This window comes from Xenopus laevis, chromosome 1S (genome assembly GCF_017654675.1).
Source record: "Xenopus laevis strain J_2021 chromosome 1S, Xenopus_laevis_v10.1, whole genome shotgun sequence".
Lineage (NCBI taxonomy): Eukaryota > Metazoa > Chordata > Amphibia > Anura > Pipidae > Xenopus > Xenopus laevis.
The window spans coordinates 174,502,558-174,524,445 of NC_054372.1; positions in this window are offsets into that span (position 1 = coordinate 174,502,558).

A 21,888-nucleotide genomic window follows, 5' to 3' on the forward strand; every position below is an offset into this window, starting at 1 on the left:
TACCCTGCCCAGTCGGCATCTGCCCAACTGTCGGCCAGATATCGTTTGGGGAAGCCCCACACATGGCCCAATAATCTGTCGCATTGGTCTGTCGGCAGCTTTTATCGGCACGTATATGGGGGCCTTAATGAATGATGTTTAGTAGACAGAGTTAGCAGATGGGAGTGTGGCCAAACATTATTTGTTTAGATTTACTTTTTTTTAAACATTCTACTTAATTCAGAGGATCCTCTACACAAGGGCTTTGGTTTTGGAGAGTGCTGAGAACCTGCCGGCTATGTAATATTATAGTAGTTTACTGCCTCACCATGGGTATGTTGTACAGTATATATGCGGTTCCTGAATGTGTGGAGGGAGTTAGTAAACAGGTCTGGTTATTGTATCAAACCCCTTAGTGACACCCAGCACAACAGGATGAGAGGCATCAAATAAGGAGCATTCTCCATTCACTCTCATTAGTACTGATTCTATCTATAGTTGGACAGACACACAGACTGCACACTTGGTTCAGCAATGCTATTGGGGGTCACTTACAATGTACCTCTTGGAGGCTTAATTATCAACATTCAGTGGTTTTATAGGGGTTTGAAACCGCAACTAAACTCTAAAACCACGAATATAATGAAATTTATTAAAAGACCCAAATTTAAAAAGCACAAACGATGAAAAATCGCAGAATGATCCCAAAAAATGTGAATACCTCTCAAACCTCAAAAAATTTGGGTTTTCAGACAATAACTAGAGAAAAAAAAATCAGAAAAACCCTCTAAAAGTCTGAAATGATTAAAAACAGTCCAATGAGATCAGCAATGACTTTTATAGCACATCAACAACTTTTACCTGGCAAATGTTTGCATTAGAGTTTTTCTTGGTTTTTTGCACCTAATAAATCTCACTTTTTTAGAGCCTTTAAGAAAAATTGAAAAACCACAATTTTTTCAAGATTCATGGAAAAAAATTAAGTAAAAAGTAAATAAGGCCCATAGTGTTCAAAGTGCAAAAAAAAACCCCATAATCTGACATTTTAATTATGACTTCTTGAGATTCAGTAACATTTACACCAGATTCATATATTTTCACACTTAGTTCACAGAATCAAAATTACTTTCAATGTAAAAGATCAGGGCAGTGGTGCAATTAGATGTGACAGCAAATTCAATTTAGGGCCCCAAAACATTGGGCCAGTTCTACATTGACATTTCCTACCAATAAGGATTGATTATATAGTAGTTGGGATCAAGTATACGGTATTGTTTTATTATTATAGAGGAAAAGGAAATCATTTTGAAAAATTTGAATTATTAGAATAAAATGGAGTCTATGGGAGACGACCTCTGTATCTGTGAGAGAACCTGGTAATCTAGCGGAGGTGCCCGCTGTGTCTTCCTTCTTTAGCGCCGTTTCACAAATGCCGCACATTCGCAGTGCTTCCAGGTTTGATGTGAGCCTTGCGTCTGACGTCATTGCGTTTGGTTAAAAATTTTCAAATTTAAAGCGACCACAGGCAATAACTCATTGCCCAATGTAGGTCTATTTTCATAGTTCCTGGGTGTGATTTCTTTGGGGGTTATTTGTTAGAGTCTGAATGCCAAAAACTCAAGAAAGTTTAGTTTTTTTGACTATAAAATCTAAATTTTTTGGGAAAAAAAACCCTTTGAATTTCTTGTGATTTATTATACCCTGAGGATGGAAAAAGTCAGAATCTGAAAATCCATCAATGGGAGAAGTCCCAAAGACATCTTGATCTGCACTGGGTTTCCTACAGAATTCTGACGATTTCTTGGTTTTCAGGCAAAAATCCCCCCAAAAAAAATCCGTTTTCGGGCAGAAAATTTGTAAGATTCGAATTTTCGTATAATTTTCACAATTTTTTCTAGTTTTTTCTCGCACTGGAATTTATCGGGAAAATGTTTTGATGGATAAGGGAAAATAACCCGTTCAGATTTGGTCTGAGTATATTTCAGAAAATAATGAGATAAATTCGGATTTTGATAAATATCCCCCTAAATTTTCTGGCCTGTCCCTGACCTTGTCTAATCCGCTGCCTGTCCTGACCTTGCTCCTGTACTGACTATTCTGCTTTGTACTGCGATATTGGTGTGTTTGACTTCGCCTGTGACCTCAACTACTCCCTCGTCTCTTCAATCTGTGGTGCTTCTTCTGATTGGTATCGGCCTGTCCCTTGACCACGCTCCTTGTTCTCCCTTGCCTGTCCAGAGCTCTCTCCCTGGTCCTCTTACGTTAAGACTTGGCGGGGCTCCTCTCGAACCGAAAGGTGATTGTTAATATTATATGGCCAAAACTATCTGAACACCTGTGTGGCAAATATCTAATTTCTTAACCGAGGGAAATTATATGAAGTTGTACTTCTCTTTGCTGCTGAAACAGCCCCTTCCTTTTTGAGAAGACTTCCCACTAGATGTTGCTCATGGAAATGGTGCCCAAAAGATCATTAATGAGTTTGGGAACTAACTATTCAGCCCTATTCATTCCAGAGGAGTAGGGATGTAGCGAACGTCGGAAAAAAAGTTCGCGAACATATTCGCGAACTTGCGCAAAAATGCGAGCGGTTCGCGAACGGTTCGCGAACCCCATAGACTTCAATGGGAAGGCAAACTTTAACATCTAGAAAAGACATTTCTGGCCAGAAAAATGATTTTAAAGTTGTTTAAAGGGTGCAACGACCTGGACAGTGGCATGCCAGAGGGGGATCAAGGGCAAAAATGTATCTGAAAAATCTGCCTGTGTGTGCTTGGAAGAGATAGTGTAGGGGGAGAGCTGTTAGTGATTTCAGGGACAGATGATAGTAAGTTTGCTGGCTAGTAATCTGCTTGATACTGCTCTGTATTGGAGGGACAGAAGTCTGCAGGGATTTGAGGGACATTTTAGCTTAGGTAGCTTTGCTGGCTAGTAATCTACTGTTCTCTTTAAACAACTGCCATACGTTGACCTTGTAGGCATTGTTTGCCCAGTTTTTTTGGACGCAGCCACTGAAGCACAGTTGCCAGAAAAAATATGCCATATAAATGCTGAAAATATAAATTTTTTTGGTTGCAGCCACTGAAGCACAGAGGTTTTTCTAGAGACGATAATATTATCAATATTTAGACAAAATGTGAACAAGCTCACACAGCTAGATGGCGGGTTGAAGAAAACACTGTGCAAATAATGCCTACAAGGTCAACGTATACACTACTACAGCGGTGGATACGGATTACGTAAAATATATTATGGCTGCTTGAAAAAAGTCACTCCGGTGTTTTTTCTGGAGACGGTAATATTATGGATATTTAGACAGAATGTGAACAAGGTCACACAGCTAGATGGCAGTTGGTTGAATAACACACTGGGCAAAAAATGCCTACAGGGCAAATAATGCCTAAAAGGTCAATTTATACACTACTACAGCGGTAGTAAAATAAAAAAAAGTAAAATAAAAAAAAATGAATATTAAAAAAAAAAAATTAAAGTTGGTGCTGCTGAACTACTAGGAGCAGCAGATTAGCACACCAGTCCCACTCCCCAACACTGCTAGACTAATAGCACTGGGCTCTTATAGTAGTAGTAGTAGTAGTAGTAGTAAAACAACAAAAAAATAAATAAAAGCAGTCCTTACAAGGACTACTGTTATTGCAGCAGTCAGCAGATGAGATCAGAAGCAGGACAGCTGCCCACTGCAGCTACATACAGAGCACTGCAGTAGAAGGTAGATTACTAGCCAGCAAAGCTACCTAAGCTAAAATGTCCCTCAAACCCCTGCAGACTTCTGTCCCTCCAATAACAGAGCAGTATCAAAACGATTACTAGCCAGCAAACTTTCAACTGTCCCTGAAATCACTAACAGGCAGCAGCTCTCTCCCTACACTATCTCTTCAGCACACACAGGCAGAGTGAAAAAACGCTGCAGGGCTTCGGTTTTTATAGGGAAGGGGAGTGGTCCAGGGGAGAGCTTCCTGATTGGCTGCCATGTACCTGCTGGTCTGGGGTGAGAGGGCAAAAAAAAGCGCCAACAATGGCGAACCCAAAATGGCGAACGTCGCGCGACGTTCGCGAACTTCCGGCGAGCGCGAACACCCGATGTTCGCGCGAACAAGTTCGCCGGCGAACAGTTCGCGACATCTCTACAGAGGAGTTCAGTTGAACCAAGTTTGGACAGATTTATTACCTTACTACCAGGGGCTATGCAGTCTATCACCTGATCTCTGGATATCTCTTTACCAGATGTACCTTGTTTTTTTTAGCTCCATTAACCACAAGCTATGTAGGGGGAGTTGCAAACATGAAAGCTAATTTACTGCTGTTGAAAAACATTTAGAAACATAAGTATAACTATAAAAGCACAATTTTCCTCTGCATACTCTGGATTCCTCCCACATGCCAAAACCTTAAAGGAGAATTCAACCCTCCATATAATAAAACCCACTACCCTACATAGTCCCTGCTCCCGCCAACAAAGGTGATAACTCAAGTAATTGCCCCTAATCCTGTAATTACCCCTCATTGCAGATTAAGCGCAGTGGAGCTCACGGGCGCCATCTTCATCCCTTCAGCTATTTCCGTCACTTTCGGACCATGCACAGTTTTCCGGAACCAGAAGATTGCTTCAACTTCACATGCGCTGATACGGCAATTACTTTCTGAAGATTACTGAAGAGAAGAAGATGGTGCCAGTGAGCTCCACTGTGCTGACTCTGCAACAAGGGGTAATTACAGGATATGGGGCAATTACTGTAGATTTTTGCAGGTACCTGAACCGCTGCAGGACTCTACCCTAGGGCACTATTATGTTGGAATTCCACAGAAAAAGGCTGTGTTGAGGAAAAACGCAGCTGTCGGGAGGTACCTGGGATTGAACTCTGAACTATACACTCACAAGCTCCTGCAATACTTCATTGAACCACTGGAGACCTTTGGAATCTGATCCTACTGGTATAATTAAAGACCTTGTACCTTATACTTTTGCTCACCTCCTTCTCCTCCTCCTCCTTGCTCTACCAGGTGTTTGTAATAAAGGGGCTTTATAAGCCTGTTGCAAACAATATCCCGGTGCTTGATCACTGAAACTCCCAAGCTAGATCCAGCATACGCCTTGTTCCTGTGACTCCTTGTTCCTGTGCCTGATTCCTGCCTTGTTCCCTGTTCCTGTCCTTGTCCTGCCTGGTTCTCCGCTCCTGCTTCCATTAACTATTGGATCTCCTGGTATTTGACCAGGCCTGTCTCTTCGACCATTCTCTGCCTTCAACCTGCCCCTGACCTCGGCCAGTTTACCGGACTCTCCAAGTTTGCCGCCAGTCCTGACCTTTTTGCCTACTCTTCAGGAAACTCATGCCTGCAGCCTGCCTCTGACCACTGACCTGGTAAAAGGACTTCTGTTTTTCTTGCAAATAACCATTTGTGATGCCTGCACTTTACTTTAAAAAATCTTTCCACGCTACAAAATGTTTTCTGTGTATCAGCACCTCAAATAACCGCTGTTTCCATGTTACACAGTACCTATGCTCTTACCTGTAAGCCACTCACCTGTGGCCCAGCCTGACAATGGCAGACTGCTATTTTCCACTTATCACCATAAGAAAATGAAGGTCAGTGAGGCTATTTAGAAATTAGCCTGTAGTTCCACTAGGGAGCATGGATGAATTCCATGGAAAAAGGTTTTGTTGGGGAAAAACATGGCGGTCAGGAAGGCTATTTAGCAGCCTGTAGCTCCACTAGGGAGCATGGATGAAGTCAGGGCCTTGGGTGAGTATGTCACCTGCTTTGGGACCCAAGTGCATAGATTGAGGGGATCAATGTTCTTCAATAGGCTACAGAAGAGGTTTCCCTGGAGAGACTCTTGTTGGGATAAGAAAGAATGTGCTGTTAGTATTAGCACACAGCTGTGTAATATTGGACCACACTGGATAGTTGTGTCCACCATTTGCACATGTTAGTAGATGTTGGTGTAACCTGTATGGAGTGATTTATAAAGTGGTTATATGGGCAATAGTGGTACAAGCTTAGTCTGCTATCATTCTTTTTGGAGATATTTATTCAAAACATGAGACATCTCCTCCCAAACCAGTATTCTGTTGCTTATGATTTTAACATTTATTTCCTGTTTTTCTGTTATTTGAGATGAACCCTCAGAAATATTCACTTTTGTAGACAGAACAGCAAATCCAAGAACAATGAGATTCGATTATTTTTATTTTTTTCAGCAGAGATGCATTTTACAGAGCACGTTCCTTCCAGGAAAGAGTCTCTCAGCAGAAATGTGCTGGCACAGGTGCTCTCCATATGTTACAGGCAAAGTGGGGGGTACGGATAAATCCAGTCCCAAAAGAAGCTTTTATCATTACCAAAGTAATCCCTGCACTTCTCCGTATTACCTAATTGTAATCACACATCCTCTGAAGAGGCTTGCGTGTGGCTTATATATTATGTCTCTGGCACTAACTACAACAGGGCATTAAAATATATGAGAATTTTCATTGGAATCTTGTTGCCTTCATGAATGTATTCACGTGAGAACCAATATAATAACCCTTGTAGACAGATCCTATACAGGGTAAGCACTTGGCAAATGCCATTAATCTTTATACATCAGGCTAATGCATACCCCATGGACTAGAATTTGATAATCATAGGTTTTAGTACTTCTATACATTGCAAGAGCTGAGGATGATTTTAAATGAATCTAGGTCACTGACTGATAAGCAGTCTCAGTAATGTTTTATTCCCAAAGTTTAGGGGCCCTAAAACACTTTTAGTGCGCAGCTCACAACCTCCCAATGATAGCAGAATTCAAGTTATTCCCCAACCAGTGGCTCCAGAGCAACATGTTCCTCACCAACCCCTTGGATGTTGCTCCCAGTGGCCTCAAAGCAGGTGCTTATTTTTGAATTCCTGGCTTGGAGGAAAGTTATAATTGCCCAAAAAAACAGGGTTACTGTCAAGTAGAGCCTTGGGTAGGCTGCCAGCCAACATAGGGGCTACCAAATAGCCAGTCTTAGCATTTATTTGGCATCCCTTGAGACTTTTTTCATTCTTGTGTTGCTCCCCAGCCCTCTTTACATTTGAATTTTTGCTCAAGATTACAAAAAAGGTCAGGGACCCCTGGTCTAGACAGTTTCATAAGTAATCTTTTTTTTTTTTGTCTTCTGAAGTGCTACAGTTTCTTGTGTGTAGTGATGGATGAATCTGTACTTAAAAATTCACGAAATGCATTGAAATCAATGGGCAACAAATTAATTTTGACGCAAGTGACAGTTTGGACAATTTGATGCGAGATTATTTGGTCCAAATGCATTGCTGTCAATGGGCGTCCGAATAATTTTGATGCGCGTCAATTTTTATGCGTGCTACTATATTTGTGCGTCAATTTTTTTTCGACACGGCAGATTTTTCATCAGTGAATTGTCGCTGCAGCTTCGTGATTTCATTTGCTTGTTTCAAAATGCGAGAATTCGCCGCAGATTCATGTCTGACTAATTTATTCGCCCATCACTACTTGTGTGCAATGCTAGCACTCTACCCTTGTTTGTAGGGTTTACACCAAACTCACTGACTATCCCCTAATATATTTCACTAGCACCATCTGTACAACAAGGTTCAAATAATACTGAATCTGCAGAGTCCAAATACATTATATCAGATTATCCCATGTCTGTTAATATAGGCTACATTACAATACCCTTGGAGGCACATTTATCAAGGGTCGAATTTCAAATTCAAAATCAAGTAGTAAAATCAAATTGTTACAACTCGTTGAATTTTACCATCTAAAAAACTCTAGTCTAATTCAATTTGAATTTAAAGTTATCCTGTCATCAGAAAACATGTTTTTTTTAAAACGCATCAGTTAATAGTGCTGCTCCAACAGAATTCTGCACTGTATCCATTTCTCAAAAGAGCAAACAGATTTTTTTATATTCAATTTTGAAATCTGACATGGGGCTAGACATTTTGTCAATTTCCCAGCTGCCCCCAGTCATGTGACTTGTGCCTGCACTTTAGGAGAGAAATGCTTTCTGGCAGGCTTCTGTTTTTCCTTCTCAATGTAACTGAATGTGTCTCACTGGGACATGGGTTTTTATTATTGAGTGTTGTTCTTAGATCTACCAGGCAGCTGTTATCTTGAGTTAGGGAGCTGTTATCTGGTTACCTTCCCATTGTTCTTTTGTTTGGCTGCTGGGGGGAAAATGGGAGGGGGTGATATCACTCCAACTTGCAGTACAGCAGTAAAGAGTGATTGAAGTTTATCAGAACACATGTCACATGACTGGGGCAGCTGGGAAATTGACAATATGTCTAGCCCCATGTCAGATTTCAAAATTGAATATAAAAAAAATCTGTTTTCTCTTCTGAGAAATGGATTTCAGTGCAGAATTCTGCTGGAGCAGCACTATTAACTGATTCATTTTGAAAAAATTTTTTTTACCCATGACAGTATCCCTTTAAAAAACTCGTTTCTTTTCTTCTTTGTTTTATTTTTTTTTCCTTTTTTCTTTTCAGTATGTTTCACTGTAGAATATTCAATGAAAACAAATAAAAACCCCAAAAAAATTGATTAGATTTTTTTTCCCTGAAGAAAAACTTGAATTATCAGGAAGGCTACAAACATCACCAAATTGATCCCTGGACCACTCCCATTGAATTATACAGCAATTCGGCAGGTTTTAGGTGGCGAATAGTCAAATTTGAATTTTTAAAGGGCCAGAGTATGATAAATCTCGAAAATTTAATTTTATTTATTAATTTATTTTTTTTAAAAACTCTAATTGAGTTTGGATTATTCCCTAGTCCAATTTGCCAATTTTGACCATAACAAAAAATTAGAATTTTCAATTCGACCCTTAATAAATCTGCCCCTTGAACTCAGGCTCAGAACCAACCAGCTAGCAGACAGCATTTACTCGGCTGCTGTTTCCAAACAAGTATCTGATTATTGCTGTGGGTTATATGATATAAAGCATATATTGCACCTGTTATTACATTGCCCAAATCCATCTTACATCCTGGGGCGTAGGGTCTGAGGTCACAGATGCATCGAAACCCCTGCCTGTTGTTGGTCACCAATCTGAAACTCCTGCTTCCTTCTTGGTGATCACTTCCTTCTGTTGAGAAAGAAAACCTCATCTCTGATTGGCTGTGCCACTATCAGGGGTGCCCTGATTGAGTAGCAGGTTCAGAGAAAACCCTGTGCCAAAGAGGAACCTGGTGCAGTGTCTGATAATAATACCAGCTTTTGTAACAGCAGATGGAGGTCATTCCAGGTTAGACATTCAAATAAAAAATCGTTAGCTTCCGTTCCCACATCACATAGAGTCCCCTCTTTTATTAGTTTACAAAGAACATTGGGGGTGAAAAGAAAATACATTGAGAGCTCACAATTAGCAATGAAGTGGCCAGCTAGATCAGTACTTTGAGTTCCGGCACATTCCTCCTGGTTAAGCCATTATACTGCCTGTTTTTCCAAGTAGTACACACAACCGTGATGCGCTTCCCAAGGCCTGCAAATCACTAACTGTCACTTACAGGCTTAGCAGCTCCCTGGCAGTGAGTGTAGGGGAATAACTGTTCCACAGCACCGGCAATTGGCATCATGCTTGCTATGGTAAACAGATTAAATTTGTTGTGATCTGTTCTTTCAGAGGAATATCTGCTTCTCATCACTGTGTTTGGATTGCCTGTGATTAGAAGGCTATGCAGCACATGTCTGGGATTGGAAGACGGAGACATTATTGCAGTTGGTTTTTTATCACTGGGCAATAATATGTTATATTTCATACAAAAGGTGCAATACAGCACATGTTCTGTGTTTTCCATCGTAGTTTTCAAGTTGTAGAGTATGGAAAGGTACGGTGTTGGACTGGCCCACCGGGATACCAGGAAAACTCCCGGTGGGCCCAGGTGTTAGTGGGCCCTATTGCTTCTAACCATTTGGCCTATTTCTTTAAAGGGCATGTAAAGTCTAAAATAGAATAAGGCTAGAAATGCTGTATTTTGTATACTAAATATAAACATGAACTTACTGCGCCACAAGCCTAATCAAACAAATAATTTATGCTTTCAAAGTTGGCTACAGGGGGTCACCAGCTTGTAACTATGTTAAACATCTTTGCAAGACTAAGACTGTGCACATGCTCAGTGTGGTCTGGGCTGCTTAGGGATCGTCATAAACAAAGCTGCTTGAATTCTGCATGGCTGGGAAGTAAGGCGGGGGCTCCCCCTGCTGTTCATAAGTATGATTGTTTCCCTGCTCAGCAGTTAGGGACCGTCTGACAATTCCTATCCACAGCAGTAAATGAAGGGAGAATTTTACTGCATACAGTCAGGTTTCTTATAAAAACGGTACACATTTTTTGATTAAAGTATATTGGAGATAGGTTTCTTTTTCATTAAAGAAAGTAAAAATGGGATTTTATTTTTTTGATTTTACATGTCCTTTAAAGAGGTTGTTCAGCTTTGAGATAACTTTTAGAATGATGCAGAGAGTGAAATTCTGCGACAATTTGCAATTGGTTTTCATGTTTTATTATTTGGCGTTTCTGAGTTATTTAGCTTTTTCTTCAGCAGTTCTTCAATTTGCATTTTAAGCAATCTGGTTGCTAGAGTCCAAATTACCCTAGCAACCATGCATTAATCTGAATAAGACACTGCGATATAAATAGTAAGGGCCTGAATAGAAAGATGAGTAATAAAAAATAAAAATTAGCAATAACAATAAATGTGTCAGCGACTCCCATTTGAAAGCTGCAAAAAGGCAAATGATTATAAACCTATAAAATATAAATAATGAAGCCCAATTGAAAAGTTGCTTAGAATTGGCCATTATATAACATACTCAAAGGTGAACCTCCCCTTTAAAGGGACGGGTTAAATCAATTTCTTGTTTGTATGAATCAGTGAAAGCAGAAATAAATTTTCATGGAGCTTGAATGAGAGTGTATCTTATCTGAAACTGGTTCCTTTATCACTTACGACTCACGTGCTTCCAAAGTAGTAATGCGCTGCTCCCAGCCGGTTGGAGAGGAGATTTAGGGCCAGGGCACACGCTGCTATTTCGGGAGATTAGTCGCCCAGTGACAAATTGATTCTTCTTCAGGCGACTAATCTCCCAAACTGCCTTCCCGTCGGCTAGAATGTAAATCGTCGGCAGGATGGTAGTCAGATCGATTCAGCTTTGCAAAGTCGCCAGGGGTTTCCTCGTGAGGCAACTTCGGAAAACGTAAACATTTAATAAACCCAGTGGGCTGGTTTTGTTTCCAATAAGGATTCATTATATCTTAGTTGGGATCAAGTACAAGGCAATGTTTTATTATTAGAGAAAAAGGAAATCATTTGGATTATGTGGATAAAATGGAGCCTATGGGAGGCAGCCTTTCTGTAATTTGGAACATTCTGGATAATGGGTTTCTGGATAATGGATCCCATACCTGTATATAATAATGTAATATCTTTCTATATCAATAAAAGGGATCTGCTCTGGGGACATGATAGTTTGCAACTGATGCATCTAATGTATGAGGATTCATTTATGTAACACAAGGCAGGGTGTAGAAATACAGGCTAAAACCATTTTGGGATTTTTTCACCTTCCTCATCAATGAAAGGGGACACTGTTACATTATCACAAGGAAGTACCGTATACAAGAAGCTGGTTACTTTCTGAGAAAATGAACCCTCTTTTAGATCTTCTTGGGGTGGCTGTTCATGCAATAAATAATATTTAGCCAATGGTGAATTTCTTAACTGACTTTGCAACCCTGCACTGGAATTTTACTCAGTGGGACAATAAGCTGGAAAAAAAAGACATTAACAAATGGAAAAAAGACTCTGTTGTTCCACAACAGTATAATACATGCTGTATAACTATTATGTCTGTTTCACATTAACATAAAACATTTGTTTAAACAAAGTCCCTGTCACTGAGATTGTTACATAACTGCTTTTCAGCTGCCTGTAGTTTCCATAAACATCTCCGTATGGCTTAGCAAATGCAACATGAATAGTTATAAAATATTAAATAGTTATAAAACACAGTTGCAAAAGGTGTGTGTAAATTTAGTACTGGCATATTACATTAGCACTGGGATCAGCTATTTAAAATAAATCAAAGTATTTCCTTAGGTATTGTGGGAAAAAATGTTAGCTGGCCAGATCTGCCTATAGCCACTAGAGGGCTTCCCATTCCTATGTGCTACAGTTAAATGGTCCAATCACAGGAAAACAAGTCCATAACAGTATCACAGTATACAAGTATACAAGTCCATAACAGACTCTTTCCAACTTTATGTTTTCCACCACAGCGGGCCCACACAATCTAACACAATCTACACACAGATAATATTCTACAAAACAAACTTTTGTACAATATTCGGTGCGGCGAGACGAGCCAACTAATATCGGCAGAAGACTTGGATATGGGATCGTCGATAGGGCCAGCCTGAAAATTTTGATTGGGCGTCTTTGAAGGCACCCGAACATCGGCCATTGTTAGTGCTGAATCAACAGATACAGGTAGAATTCTATTGTTTGTACCTGTATATCTGACCATTCAGCTCTACACGTGTGTATTGAAATGAATGATCTTTCCAAGATCTCTTTCTATGGCCACCTTAAGAGTCAATCAGGTGAACATTTAGGGTGTAAGATATTTTTCTATATTGAACAGGAATAGACTAACCTTTTTTCATTTCTGGTGCATATTTTGCATTTTGAACAGGAAAAGAGCTTGATAACTGTTTTGACTATGTGTGTAAATGTGAATATATATACTGTGTTCATATGTAGATATATTGATATATACATTTCAAAAGAAGACCAGCAACACCATGATATTTGTGCATCAAAATAAAGGTGTATTCATATTTTGCATGATTAGACAAATATCCCGGTGTTGTTGGTCTTCTTTTTAAATATTTGAATTATTTACCGTGCACTCGGGGCAAGCCGTATAAGCAGGGTGCTGGCTTTGTGAAGATATTTAACACTATATATATATATATATATATATATATATATACAATTACAAGAGTCCTCAGCACTCAACCCATTATCAATATATTTGTGCATACTGCTACTAAAAAATGCCTTACCCTTTAAACAAAACAGGGATTGTTTGTCCATATATTGCAATATGTTTAAGCTGGCCAACTACGTCAAAGTCATCCCATATCTGGCCAGTCCTATGCTCAATTTTCATCTGATTCATTAAGAATTCTATTGATCATTATACATTTTACAAAGGGGGTCCAAATAGATTTTTAGACCCCAAATGTCTCTATCCGAAGCATTAGGCTTGATACTTCCCTTATTGGTTAGAGGACATTACAATCTGTACCATTGTTCAAAAACACACATTAAGGAGCAGATGTATCAAGGGTCGAATAGTAAATTTAAATTCCAACTTTCAAGTGTCAAAATTCACACATTTGAATTTTATCCCCCCTATTCAAATTTGAATGTGAGATTTAGCATACCTCGACCATGGAAACAGTCCTGAATCAAATATTCGCCACTTAAAACCTGCCGAGTTCATGTACAAGTCAATGGCAGAGGTCCGTTTTTTGAAGAGTTTTTTTTTTCGGGAGACAAACTTGATTCTTACGATTCGAATATGATTCGAATTTTCGGGTCGGAACCATTCGATCGAATATATGAGACATTCCCAGACGAATTGTGAGTATATTCGAATTAAAAAAATTCACATGAATTCGAAATTCGACCTTTGATAAATGAGCCTCTAAGTTTCAACTTTAATTGCAGCTTTGTCTTCCCACTAACAGGAATTCTATACTATCACAAATCTGCAATGGATGTGCGATTAGTAAACATTGCATCTGACTCAACAGCTTCATTTATAGGCAAAATATAACCCAAAACAGTTAAATTGATCATTACAACACACAAAGGGTTTTTTTGTTATTGAAGTCCAAATGGAAAAAACTCGAAAAATTTAAGTTTTTTTTCTTACAAATTCCGAATTTTTAGTGGAAAAAAAAAATCTTGAATTTTTCAGGATTTATTAAAGCCCAATGCTGCAAATGCAATGCTGCCAAGGTTGTATAAAAGTCAATGGGAAAGGTCCCTATCTTATTTGGAAGTTTATGTTGTCAGCGATGGAATTAGCCCACAAATCCGACTATTTTCGATTTTTCGGGCAAAAATCCCCAAAATTCTGGTTTTTTATGAAAAAGCCCAAAAAAATCGTACGATTCGGGGAAAAAAAACCCATCCGATTAAATTGTGGCTTTTTAATAATAAATAATTGTGGATTCTAGTTTGGTCTGACTTTTTTATTTTAAAAAAATTTGATTTTGATTAAAAAAAACCCTCATGTCAAATAGTAGCAAGATCAAAGAGAAAGTTGGGACATTTCCTTAACAATTCGGGACTATGGGTTGAGCTGTCAAAATCCGGACTGTCCCGGGAGAAAGAGGACAGTTGGGAGGTATGATAACATGTAGTTTTAGGCACTTTATAGAAAATAATAGTATACATACCACAGCAGGAATTGACTTCTCCTTCCTCAGGGCAATGTATGCAAGGGAATCAGAACCTTCTTTTGCAGATAACACATAATCAGCTTTATATTTCTGTAAAAGCCAAGAAAGAATTGTGAACATAACATAGTGTCACACAGACACACAAGAGATGTCACTATTGCACACTTGTCAAGCTGGGATTAACTCAAAAGCATGATAAGTAGTGATGGGCGAAGAAATTCGCCTGGCACAAATTTGCGCCGCCAGCGAATAAATTAGCAAATCTCCTGTGGAAATTCGCCGGTGAAAATTCGCCGGCATCAGTTTCCGGTTTTTACGATTTTTTCATGAAAATGCCCGATTTTCAAGATCTTTGAGTGAAATCCTTAAAATTTCACGATTTTTAGTGAAATCCTTCAAATTTCACGATTTTTGAGTAAAATCCTTAAAATTTCACGATTTTTGAGTGAAATCCTTTAAATTTCAAGTTTTTTGAGTGAAACGTCTGATTTTCACGATTTTTGAGTGAAATCCTTCAAATTTCACGATTTTTGAGTGAAATCCTTCAAATTTCAAGTTTTTTGAGTGAAAACATTCAAATTTCAAGATTTTTGAGTGAAATCCTTCAAATTTCACGATTTTTGAGTGGAATCCTTAAAATTTCCAGATTTTTGTGTGAAAATGTCAGATTTTTACGTTTTTTTTCATGAAAACGTTCGAATTTCATGAATTTTCGCGAATTTCCCGCAGAATTTTTTGGCCCATTACTAATGATAAGTCACCATTCTTATATACATCTATATGGGTGTTTATCAACCAAACTATTTGACAGGCTACTACTTTACAGCAACAACAACATATATTTCATGAAAAGAGCTGAAAGAAGACCAGAAAAATGTCAAGCAGCTAAGCTATGTTTTTCTTGATAGGGAGTTGTTTGCTGGGGTGTGCAAGTTCCTCTCCCCTTGTCACATTATATATGTTAATTGTTGGCACTGACTATGTTGGTTTCAGTTAAAGGAAAACTAAGTAACAGTTTATATCAAATGAAGTGGAATATTAAAGAATCTTACCAAACTGGAATATATATTTATGTAAATATTGTCCTTTTTTCATCTCTTGCCTTGAGCCACCATTTTGTGATGGTCTGTGTGCTGCCTCAGAGATCATCTGACCAGAAATACTGCAGCTCTAACTGTAACAGGAAGAAGTGTGGAAGCAAAAGAGACAGCTCTGTCTGTTAATTGGCTCATGTGACCTAACATGTTTGGTTTGTTTGTGTGCACCGAGAATCATAGGATCCCAGGGGGTGGGCCTTATTTCTTAAAATGGCAATTTTCTATTTAGGATTACCCAATGGAACATACTACTAAAAAGTATTATGAATTATTATGAAATGGTTTATTTACATGAAGCAGGATTTTACATATGAGCTGTTTATATCTTTTTATAGAGACCTACATTGTTTGAGGGTTACAGTTTTCCTTTAAGAATATTATTTGAACCAAGTACAGAGCTGCTGCCTTTGATGGCATCTGGGTGTTGTGTTGATACATGTCCATGTCTGGCACTTGTCTGTCGGCCTCCATATTGGACACATCATTTCTGATGGGTACCATGTTGGATGCATCTTTTGTTTTGGTGCTATTCTATGTGCCTCACTGTCCCCAGCACCATTTTGGCTCCCTTGTGCTGCTTCTAGGAAATCCTTGGAATGACACAGAGCAGTGACAATGCCAAATGTGTATTTGTCCGCATTGATTTGATCTTGGCCCCAGCACAATTCCATTTTCCTGGCTGTCCAACCTCCATAAAGTACATTTCCACATGGTGCGTCCCTACTCCAGGAGAGCTGAAAAGCAGGAAGTAGTGTTCTGGCTATTATGTTAGACATCCAGTCACTCCAGCCTTTATACATTACATTTTTGGCTAACTAACTATATTAGAAACATTATTTATTTTGCACAGCCTATCTATTTATCTAGTTTTTTATCTTTACACTGAACTGTTCCTTTAAAATGCTATTTCATGACATATAATATTATTTATACAAGACCCCCAATACTACATTCACTGAATCACCCTGCAGGAGTGGCTGACAGTAAATTGACAGCAGCACATGTATTTAGTGATCCTTTCAATTGCTTTTCTAGAAGCTCAGCTGTTGAGTTTTCTGATGCATCAACCCTAGAAAAGGTCAGTTTGAAAATTCCTTTATAAGGAAGGAAAACAGCATATCTATTCCTCTGAGGGTAATGAGCCAGCAAGTACCTTGTTAAGTCTTTGGTGCTCCATATGGCACAGACACTCGACATGTAGAGTCAAACGTCTCAACCTCTAATCTCCAGCTGTAGAATCACCAGAACATGCTGTAAAATAAATGTAGGCTTTTTATGTATGGTATAAGCATGCAAATCTGTGGTTTTACAACTGGCATACATTTCTGTGGCACTTAGAAAACTATTTACATGTTAAGTTAAAATATGGATGATTTCACTTAATTTAAACAGAACAATTTTAGTGATCTAATAGTCTGTCTATATTATAACACCAAGTTCACAGTATAGTATGTAGGCCATTATACTCTATACCCCTTTTTCAATATTAGTGCAATAAATAGAGCTCTTACATAGTAACATAGTAAGTTAGGTTGAAAAAAGACACATGTCCATCAAGATCAACCTTTTAACTTTTTTAACCTGCCTAACTGCCAGTTGATCCAGAGGAAGGCAAAAAAACCCATCTGACCATACTGTTTGTTTATTTTGTTTGCTATTCCTTGATATGAACAGGGCAAACAAGGTGAGTGACATTATAGTCATATGGACATTTGGTCCTAGTGGGTTTGATATTTAGGCTACCAAGCTGTGGAAGCAGCAGGATGGATTTTAACTCAGCTGACCCTAATGTTATTAGCCTTAAGCTGCGCTCCCCTGCATTCCGTTTATCTGCATTCAGCCGCAGCGGAGCGCAGGAATAGACGCATTAGGTTTTTTTCAATGGGGCTGTACTCACACAGGCGCGTGTAGGTGCCGAACGCAGGTTGAGACGCAACATGCTGCATTTTTCCTGCGTTCGGCACCTACACGTGCCTGTGTGAGTCTATTCCTGCGCTCCCCTGCGGCTGAACGCAGAAAAACGGAACGCAGGGGAGCACAGCTTCAACCGCTCGTCAGTAAGATCCCTTAGAAACCACACTCACAAGCTGAATTAGGCTAGTGCCACATGGGGGCTGATCCCAGTCTGTGGAAATGCACAGGCCGAGACATTCTTTGTTTCCACAGGCCAAGATCAGCCCCCTTGTGGCATTAGCTTTACAAAATAATTGTGCTGATCTAAACCCCTGAACTCTGAAATAAATGAACTGACACATTTAGGCTGGAACTACACTGTGCGCGTTCTTCAGATCCGACGCAATGCGAGGAAACGCAGGCATCACATTGGATGCGCCGAAGATAATGTAAGTAATACAAATGTCACATCTACAAACTGATTGCATCAGACACGACTGTCGCATGGGAACGTTGCACGTTGCGTCTTAAAAGAAGTATTTGACGATTTTAGATTCCCTTTCTGATCCCCCCATGTTCAGGTCCCAACACCAAGCATTATTTTATCACTCTGTTTAGGTTAACAACCTAGGGAAGCACAACTGGGAAGCACACACAATGTGGAGATGCTACAATGTCAGTGTGTCCAGCTTTATATATATATCTCTTTTAAGCATAACCATTTAGAGGAGAATGGTGGACGGTATGAATCTCTATACTTAGGGGGTTATTTATCAAAATCTGAATCTCATTATTTTCTAAAATATACTCTGACCAAATCGGCACGGGTTATTTCCCCTCTTTTATATCTATAAAAATTCCAGTGAGGGAAAAACTTGAAGAAATCATGAAAATTGTACAAATTTTTCAGATTCTTGCCCGAAAACCACAAAATCTTTGAATTATTTCACAAAACTCAGGGCACATTAGGATATCTACATGACTTCTCCCATTGACTTATATCCAACATCGGCAGGGCTGAGATGCCAGATTTTCGGATTCTGACTTTTTTCCATCCTTAGGGTATAGTAAATCCCAAAAATTCAAGTTTTTTTTTACTAAAATTCGTATTTTATTGTAAAAAAACCCTAAAATTTTTCAAGTTTTTGGCATTCTGACTTTAATAAATAACCCCCTTAATGTAATTTGTTATAATATCCCTCCCAGCTCTTCACAACTATGGTGGCTCTATCTGTGAGAAAGTGCTGTCAGCTTGGCTGTGCATCTGTTCATAAACAAACAATCCTAGAAACCCTACTTCTTGTATCATCTGTTCCCTAATCCTTGTAGATTGTAAAAACTCACAAGAAGGGCTCTGCAACCATTTGCTCAGGTGTTTGGCTTTCAGTTTGGGAATGTCAGCTGTTATAAGCGCACAGACAGCTACAAAGACATAACCAGTAGTTAGAGATTGCAGCCATCATACAGAATAACTTTGCACATGATATTGCCTAAGATATAATAATTGTAAAATGTGTTTTTTAATTTAAATATGTGTTTTGCAGATGTCTATTTCCTAACCAAATTTATATCAGTTCGAGAATTACATACAGACATAAAGGGGGTTATTTATTAAAATCCTAATGTTAAAATCTTGAAAAATTTGAGGTTTTTTTCACTAGAAAACTTGAATTTTTAGAAGAAAAAAACCCTGAATTTCTATTATAAAATGTATAATACCATGATGCAAAAATCCCAAATCCAAAAATCCGCCATCTCAGACCTGTCGAGGTTCTGTATACTGTAAATCAATGGGAGAGGCACCAATCTCAATTTGACGTTTTCGTGGTCTGCACTGGGTTTAGTACGAAAATCCAAATTTTTCATTGTTTTCTGGCAAAATCGCTAAAAATGTGAGCTATTTGGGGAAAAAGCCTGAAAAATTGGAGCAATTTGGGGAAAAGCAGGAAAAAATAGAGCGATTTGGGTTTTATGGAGATTTTCCTCAATCTGATTATATTGAGTTTTTTTCAATAATAAATAACCTAAAATTGGGCATGGGACATGTTTTTTTTTTAAAAATTAAATATGAGATAAATTTCTATTTCAGTAAATAACCCCCACAATGTTACCCCTGTTAATACCATACTGATTTACATTACTGACATTGCTTCACATTGATCAGTAACTGGCATGATAGAAAGACAAGCACAATAGGGCACAGAGTGTTTCATACAGACCCACCTGTTTTCTAAAAAAAGTTGAGAATATTGGCTGGGTGATGGATATCTTCTCCTGCTGATGTCAAGAGGGGGACAGTACCTGTCATTCATAAAAAAAAAAACAGTTTACACTCATGAAGACCATTATATGATCATCTGTGTTTTGCAGTAATATAATTAATGCAATTAGACTTCACTCCATTCCTCCAAAGTTTAATTAGTAAACAATTCTGACTGGAACAGATTTAAAAACCTGAAATTAGGTTTAATCGCTACTCGTCACCATCAGTTGAAAAGGAGCTGCAGCTCTGCTGTTCCAATTGCTCGAGTCGCCAGCTTGATCAAACAATACAAAGATGGTCATAGGCTGATCCATACGGTACTCCAACTGATTGTTCTGCAAGCCAGCTGGATAGATATAATAAGACATACATGTTTATGGAAACCTTTGTAGAGTTTAATTTATTCCAGACCTTGATTATGTTTTTTCTTATTTATAAGGGTACGGCCACACTGGGTGTTTTGGGGAGATTTGTTCGCCTGGCAACTAATCACCTCAAAACGCAGAGTGTGGCCTTACCCTTGTAAAGTCTAAAATAGAATAAGGCTAGAAATGCTGTATTTTGTATACTAAATATAAACATGAACTTACTGCACCACAAGCCTAATCAAACCAATAATTTATGCTTTCAAAGTTGGCTACAGGGGGTCACCATCTTGTAACTTTGTTATACATCTTTGCAAGACTAAGACTGTGCACATGCTCAGTGTGGTCTGGGCTGCTTAGGGATCATCATAAACAAAGCTGCTTCAGTTCTGCATGGCTGGGAAGTAAGGCGGGGGCTCCCCCTGCTGTTCATAAGTATGATTGTTTCCCTGCTCAGCAGTTAGGGACCGTCTGACAATTCCTATCCACAGCAGTAAATGAAGGGAGAATTTCACTGCATACAGTCAGGTTTATTATAAAAACAGTACATATTTTTTAATTAAAGCATATTGGAGATAGGTTTCTTTTTCATAAAAGAAAGTAAAAATGGGATTTTATTTTTTTGCCTTTACATGCCCTTTAAAGTAAACAGGCAAACATGGATATTGAAGGTCCTTGTGATGTAAATTATTGATAATTAGATTCCCAATATGCAACTTCCTCCTCTCTGTTATCAGGAATCCATTATACAGGGAGGGTTATCTGTGCTCAGGTGATCTAGTTATCTGCATTCCAAGGACCAAACATGGAGCTTTATTTTTCCTTGCTTGCCCAGTTTAGCTCAAGAAAAAAAAAGCATTCATTTTTTCCCGATAGGTAACAATAGGAAAAAAGTATGTTCAGCATTCGTGTTGTTATCTAATAGAAAAAAATTATGCTTTTTTTTCATTGCACTCATGTTGAATCAGGGGGTATACTGCCCCTTTAATTACAGCAATGCATAGAAGTGCAAGAAACAATGAGTTGGAAAGATGAAAAACAGTCCTGTGAAACCCAATCACTGCACAAACAGTAACCGATAAAGAACAAAACTACTCATTGTAGCACTTCAAAGTCAACAAAATATACAGGGCCGGGTGTGTGTTTTACAGAAAAAAAACCCCTTTGTTTTAGTATCAAATGATGTAAGAGGTTATGCCATCCCATCATGGTCAGTATCGTTTAGGAAACCTGCGTTCCTTCCTTGCTATGTAACGTCTTTGTGATTGAGTTTACAGTTACGTGTTTGTGTATATGCCTTCAGTAATGTTACACAGACCACTGTCTAAATGTTCTCATTTCCGAGCACAGAGGTGGTGTGGGAAATGAAGAGGAAGAAGTTTAACTAACAAAACGGCAATACAGGAATCCAACCCACATACTTTTTGAAAGCCAGATCCGTTAATCCTTGCCCAGCATGAAATCATATCTGTGTTTGTTATAATAATGTGTTTCCCATAACCATAAAGCAGAAATCTGGAAAAGTCGGCATGCTAAAGTAAAGAATATGCTCCACAAGGATCATGGTAGACAGAATTCTCAGTCATTTTGCTGTGGCACATATTTTTTTTCCTGCAGCATCAGTAATAATGTACCTGTGAGAATCATATCATAGTTAACTGCATTGGTGTGTTCACATGGGCAATGGCTAGCATTACTGGCTCGTAGATCTGCTGTTATAGGTACTGATTCCGGCCTCTGCAAGGATTTTGTATGTTCTTTATGATGATCACGTACCTTTT